Raw genomic sequence first — 7,251 nt, 5'->3', positions numbered from 1 at the left:
TAGTCTAACCAAGTATGTTTTTCAGACAAAAGGACACATTAGCACCTTTGTACAAATATACTGAACACAAGGTAACACCACTCTGTGTAATAATTATACTGTAGTCATCTAATGACAGTTGTCAGTCATTACCTTATGCACACTGCAACAGTGGCGGATCTAGGATTTTAAAAGGGGTTTTCTGAAAATTAGTATAGCTAAATAAGGCATCTGATGACAATTCTCTGGAAAATTTTTGAGATTTTAGAAGCTCTGAGGTCGGATTTTAGGCTATTTTTAGTTAGCAATTACAAATTCAATGCTTTGAACTATAAATAGTTACTAAATACCATAGCTAACAGGGGCGGATCTAGGGGGTTTCTGAGGTTCCCAGAAACTAGTCAAGTGTATTCAGGTAATCAAAATTATATTTTACAGTAATTTGCAATGGTACAAAAGTTCAGATCGAAATACTCTAATAGAGCAGTCAACCACTCTAATAGAACAGCCACATTTTGTATTTCTCTTAAGAACTGTAAGTAGCTAGCTAGCTACCTTATTTACCTGTGCCAACATAGCCCAAAAGTATATAACAGAGTGTTAAAATCGAAAAATCTTCCTGGGGCATGTCCCAAGACCCCCAGAACAACATCCATATCTGTCGTATGCTTCAAATGTCAAATTTGCTCTGTCCCTTAAAACTCTTTAGTCTGCACCTGATACTGTACCAGAAGCAAGCACAATTAAGCAGCCTACATTATACCTAGCATAATTATATTTTTAAACTGTCAATATTGCTACCAGATTCAATTTCAAATTACACAATTTTATGGAAAATCTTGCCCCCTTACCTCCCTAGATTTAAATTTGCATCTAGCAAAGGTTTGGAAACCAGTCACCAAAATTTCTGGGGCCGCCCCTGGTTAACTATAGGGCAAATATGGTGACTACGAGCTGTAGCTTTGATTGCTCTATTAGAGTATCTCGATCGCTTTTAATGCAGTGGGAGATGAAAAGTGAAGTGTTGCTGAGGGTTTAATAGCTATAAATGGTGTCAGTTAAGTGCAACTGTGTGCATGCTACTGGTATATAGTTGTTTGCTATGACAAATTGTCAATGTTTATGTATTGAGAATGCCACTAAACAAAAATTTTAAAGGGCGTTTCTGTCGAAACCCCAGAAACCCATATAGATCCGCCACTGTGCAATACTTACACACTTAGCCTACCAGGTATATATTTATTTTGAAGTAGAAGTTCGTTCATCCCTGGTCAGACACAGTGTGGAAACAAGTCTCTCCACTGTCTAATTGCTACCATATTTTGCTACATACCTACCCACAATATGGCAAGTTATGTGATGCCTTATAACAGCTTGCGCGCGCGCACAGACACACACACACACACATGCACGCACACGCACGCACACGGACACACACACACACACACACACACACACACACACACACACACACACACACACACACACACACACACACACACACACACACACACACACACACACACACACACACACACACACACACACACACACACACACACACACACACACACGTAATTTAACTTTTAAGTCAGGTGCCACTGAAATGAAAACCAGTGCTTATACTGCATTACACATGTTAGAAAATGGTATATGCATAAATCCTTTGATCTTTGGGAGATAACAAATATTTGTGGCTTTAAAATCACAAAGATCATTGTAGTAGATCTCTATAATTATTACTTAGACAATGCATGGCGTTCAGAGAATGCTTGGAAAGTATGCAAGGTTTTTATTCTGGTAAGAACCTATACACATGAGACTTGCATAGCCACTAGCTAACTTTGACAAACAACATGCGTATTTTGTGGGTTACTACAGTTACTAAATAACTAAGAACATGCATTGCTAGGATTCTTCAGTGGATAAACAACCATGATGTTGGCAGACATACTTGTATACTGTAGCTGGTACATACATGTACAACTAGACCCATACATGTAGTAACACTAGGTTATCATTATTAGCCTGGGGAATATATGTGACTGAATTTTGTAAAATCACCCATATGTGTGCATTTGACACCTAAAATATATAATGATCAAATCACAACCTTTATAGTGCAAAAATACTTGTCGATGGTTTTAAGCCATTCTCAATACCTTAAATGACAAGAAAATTCTTGAGATATTTTAAAAACTGTATCCTGCTCAGTCTTATTAGCAACCCATTAAATGTGAAAATTCTAATTATTTCATGCATGCCCATATGGGTGATTTTCCAAAATTCAGTCACATATATAAAAGTGCTAAATGTAGGTTTAACTTAAATAGATGCTCCACAAGTTACAAGCCAAACACAATAGTGCAAACTACATTTCATATGTATGGTATGGCACAGGTGACTAACTGTGTGAGGGTTGGTTACCTGTGGTCACTAAGGTTGTGGCAATTCAATTACAGCTTCTCTAAGTAGGAATCAACATACCATTATAACTGAACTGAACACCATGCAGTGTGCCTTCACACCTGGTGGGCTGCTGTACACAATAATTGTCTTACAGAAGAATATGCAGTAAATAAGTGTTGGGTACCGTAATTTGCTTTTTGTTGTAAAATAATTTTCGTATGCCGAAACTTGTACGAAAACTTATTACACGAAAATTTTTGCATAAGATTGAACTACTTTAATAGAGCAGTCATTCACATAATCATATGAAAATATTTTTACATGAAAATTTTTATCACAAAAATTTTTTGCACGAAAATAAAACGAATTACAGTATTTGTTGAGGTCTGTACATTACCCCAAATTAAATTAAATTAGTTACATGTCATGAGAAAAACTATATGTGTGGAAAGTTTCATGGTTTTATGAAAAGCTTCATGATTTGGCTAATTTTAGGGGGTTGCACACGGGTATTTTTAAAGACTTCATCATCTTTTATACATACCATTTTCTAAATATAGTTAGAGATCAAAATAATGTTTTGATTGAATATAAGCCATTCATTCATGTCTAGATTCATATCCACATGTCAGATATATATGTAGCAGTTGCCGGTAACATGGGCACGAGTGATTTGCCTGAAATATACGCACGAGCACAAGGGCGCAGCCCAAGTGAAAGTGCGTATATTTCAGGCAAATCACAAGTTCCCATGTTACAACTAATATATTCCACTTGGGGGACTCACCTGCAAGTATGGAAAACTGCAGGAATACTTCACGAGTGTATTTATATGGACCATGCAAATTTCGATTGTGGATAACGTTGTAAGAGCAATGACAAGGCACTGCTGAGAGGCCGAACATAAGTCTATTGACACAAGACTGACAAGAGTGCAGATTGGCTTCGATTGTGGGTAAACAATTAAACACAGGAAGCCCAAATGCAAGCTGAACAGCTCATAATGAAACTCAAGTGCACTATAAAGTACTTACTATACTAGCCATGGATAAACTGAAGCAGTGTAGTATGTTTACAGCACTATAATGGTCTAGTCAATTAAGTGCTACGCCCACGTGTGTGAGACATCGCGCCAGGTGTCAAACAGCAATATAAAAATGATTCAAGTGCACTAAAGTACTTACTTCACTAGCCATGAATAAACTAAAGCAGTGAATATGATAACACTAATGGCCAAATCAATTAAGTGCTATGCCCAGTGTCTGACATCGCCACGTGACTAGAATGCAATGAAAACAGCAATATAAACTAGCCTGTGGCCTTCTTCATTCAGTAAAACAACGAATTAGCCCACAACTTATCTATGCTTTGGCTCACTTTAGAAAACTAAAACCCACTATCGATCCTGTGAAGTGTCACTATATTAAAGCAGAGGAGATCACACAGTCTCATCAAAGAAATCTGATGATTTCTGAGAATGCTTGGAATGCATTAATGAGAATAGGAGGTAGTATATACAAGTTATACCTCTCCTAGGAGGGATATAACTTGTATATATTATCTCCATTTCTCATTAATGCATTCCTGAGCACAGATAGCGGTGCTATTATACTACTTATACACCTTCTCTTCCCTTTGAAGTGAGGTGTGGAAGTGGTATATATATGCCCAAGCCCAAGGGCTGCAGGCCCAAGGATGTGGGCATATATATATATATATATCAGGGAAATCCTGAGTGGCCATGGTATAAATACTCAGGTCTGCTCACTTAGTAGGCGAAGAAAGAGAAACCTGCATTTACCACATTACCTTTATACAGAAGTTTGTAAACATTGATTGTGGGTTTAAATTGTGGGCAAAAAAGAAATGATTGTGGGTTTCACCGGTTGAGTGATACCATTTCTAACGAAATAACAACTTTGTGGATGCCAAAAATAACTTAAGGTGCTAAAATAAGTACTTAGGAGTATAGGTTGAGAATGTCTGAACCATCTTGACATGTAGATGAAATGTGCTGTGTAGAAAGACGATCCCCACATTCCGAAAATGATTGTTTAGTGATGCCTAGTAACTGAACTATGCAATGCTGACTCACTAAATTATTTTTCCTTCAAGAGAATGTTTAGCATGACTAAACCAATATATTAGAGTCTATGCTAAACTCAAACCCACATTGCAAAACTTTAAGCAGCTCTATAATATAAAATCACATGATATCGCCCTAACCACAGGGCAATACATGAAATATAGCCTTGTGGTTTCCTTTGATCAGAGGTGTCAAAGTGGTATATGTCTTGTAAACCCTCTTTTGTTATAAAGATGCACTAACTTTCTTAAAATTTATAGCTACATTGACTTTGTTTATCTCTATAATTCCATGTCAATTGTAGATGCCATATCAAAAAGTTACAAAAAGTTTGGTCACCTGGTCAATTGATAGGATCAGAAAGATATAATTAACACTGTAATAATTCACTATCATATTAATGTACTAATTCATCCATCAAAATATAGTTAGCTATAGGTATCTGTCAGATTATACAACAATTATTCATTTGATTATCACACAATTATCCTGCATACATACATCCATCATCAGAATTATGCATGTGCATAACTCGATCAGTTCATATCACAGTATCAAATGTAGCTAGGCATATATCTTGGATCATTAGAATATTCAAAGTCTCTCAGCGACTGCCCCCCAAGACCCCTTGGCCACTTCTGGTAATTTAATTTTGCAGTTATAAATCACCCTTCCCCTTGGCCATGCCCCTGCAGCTGACTTACTGTATGTTGATGTGAATCTGACCTGAATGCTCTAACAAGCAGTTATAAACAGCAACAACAGTCAAGATAACTGAATAGCCTTACACTAGATTTACATAACTCATATATAATTGTGTGAATAATGGTTGATTCTAGCTAGTTGCTGTATTAGAATTCCAGAGTACAACTATATTATAGCTGCATGATCATGTCAGACAGTTGACTGCTGTATTAGAATATTTTGGGTTGAGTCAGTGTTTTTCCAAGTTTGTCAATATCCATAGTTTTTTCCTTGATCTGACCCAAACTTTGTGTCATGGTCATTCACAAGCCAAATTTTAAATCAGACTGTGTGACAGTTCAGATGTCCCAGATACCATACTGTACTCTGTATATCCATTCATAATATTGATTGTTTTGATTGTGGGTTTGATGTGTTCAGATCTGATACATGATGAAGACAAACTGGAAAAATATTATTTTGGTGAACGCATAGCTAAGGTAGGTACTGGTAGGGCACAGGCCCAACCAATCAGTTCCAGTACCCTACCAACTCACTCACCGTACATAGCTATAGCTAAATTGTACGATAGGAGGTGCAATTTGAAACCTCCTACAGCTACATAACTAATAATTATTATTATGTAAATAAAACGTACGTGCAGCTAGTGTCCTACTAGAGATGACAAATTCTAGCTGTAAGATCATCAAATTGAATCTCAGCATGTAATTTTCAAAAAATTTCCTAGGGGAGTGGGCCAGTGGGGGGCATGCCCCCCTAGGTGCAGCATGCACGCACATTATGGTTGCTGCAGCTTGTATGCATACAGTGGTTCCCAACCAATCCTTCTGGGCTAGCTACGCCACTGTGGCATAGTTGTCAATTTGAAATTATATTGAGACTGTTTTTTGTGCATTAATTAGAACTTTTTACATAAAACTGTTCTGGAGATGGATTTTATAAAACAATGATGTTGTATATTATTGTGGAGTTTTAAATTCTCTGAAATGTGAGAGTGTATACATAAGGGCAGCATTTTTCTAAACGACTCTATTAATTTTGCGGCAAAAATCCAAAATATTGTATCTTTTCTGTACTGAAAGGAGGGAAACCCTCAATGTTGAAGATATTGGTTCATTTCAAGAGTTGTAACAATTTTGACTGTTCTATTAGTGTATTTTGTTTAGAGTCAACACCTAGTATTTTTAAGCAGTAGTAAAATGCCACGGCCCTTTTGTGTCTTAATTCATGATTTTCCACAGGAATTTTTCATTTTAAGAGTTGAGACGTGATCGTAACTCTTAACTGGTATGTAAAATATGGTCCAGTTTATGTTTGGCTGCAGCAGTGGCTGCAATCATAGTTTCCCTCACAAGATGATTCTAGGAGCTCTGAGTCATGGAAGTTAAATAAGTGCAATTACATTCATAGTGCTGAAATGTAGTGGTATATTGGTTTGTTTGCTATAATAAATTGTCAACACAGCAATTATGATTGATGAGCTAGCTAAATTTAAAATAGGGTTTGATCGAGCCCATAGAAACCAATCTATAACTGCCAATGCTAGATGGTTACAGAACACAACAGCCACCATACACAGTTTACCATTAAGAGCCTAGCAAACCCTCAGCAACACTTTACTTTTGATCACCACCCAAGTTATCAACATACTCTAATAGTGCAGTCAAGTAACTATATACTCTTATAGAGCAATTTCAGCTACACTTTTGTTCTCATAATGAAGTTAGCTTTATTTCATGGTTCACAGCATTGGATACAGACAAAAGGTACCCTAAAATCTAAAGAGATGTTAAATCTCAACATTATTTGGGTAGACCCTTTTCATTCTATCTGTATGCAACAACCCCCTTGTAAAATTCCTACATCCGTAGTAACAAAGTTTAACTTTACCATAAATATTCATTGTGCAGGCTGGGAGATTTTGTTAATGAATCCTTTGTTTGAAAAACACACTTTGTTAGGCTGTAGCTGATATTGCTCTAGTTCAATCTATCTTTAATATGTAATAGAATTGGTTGCTCCAATTTGAAACATCACTCAGCTCAAGGTGGCTAGTTAAAGCTTCATTTTGT

Source organism: Dysidea avara, chromosome 5, assembly GCF_963678975.1.
Source record: "Dysidea avara chromosome 5, odDysAvar1.4, whole genome shotgun sequence".
Taxonomy (NCBI): domain Eukaryota; kingdom Metazoa; phylum Porifera; class Demospongiae; order Dictyoceratida; family Dysideidae; genus Dysidea; species Dysidea avara.
This window is presented reverse-complemented; position numbering follows the sequence as displayed.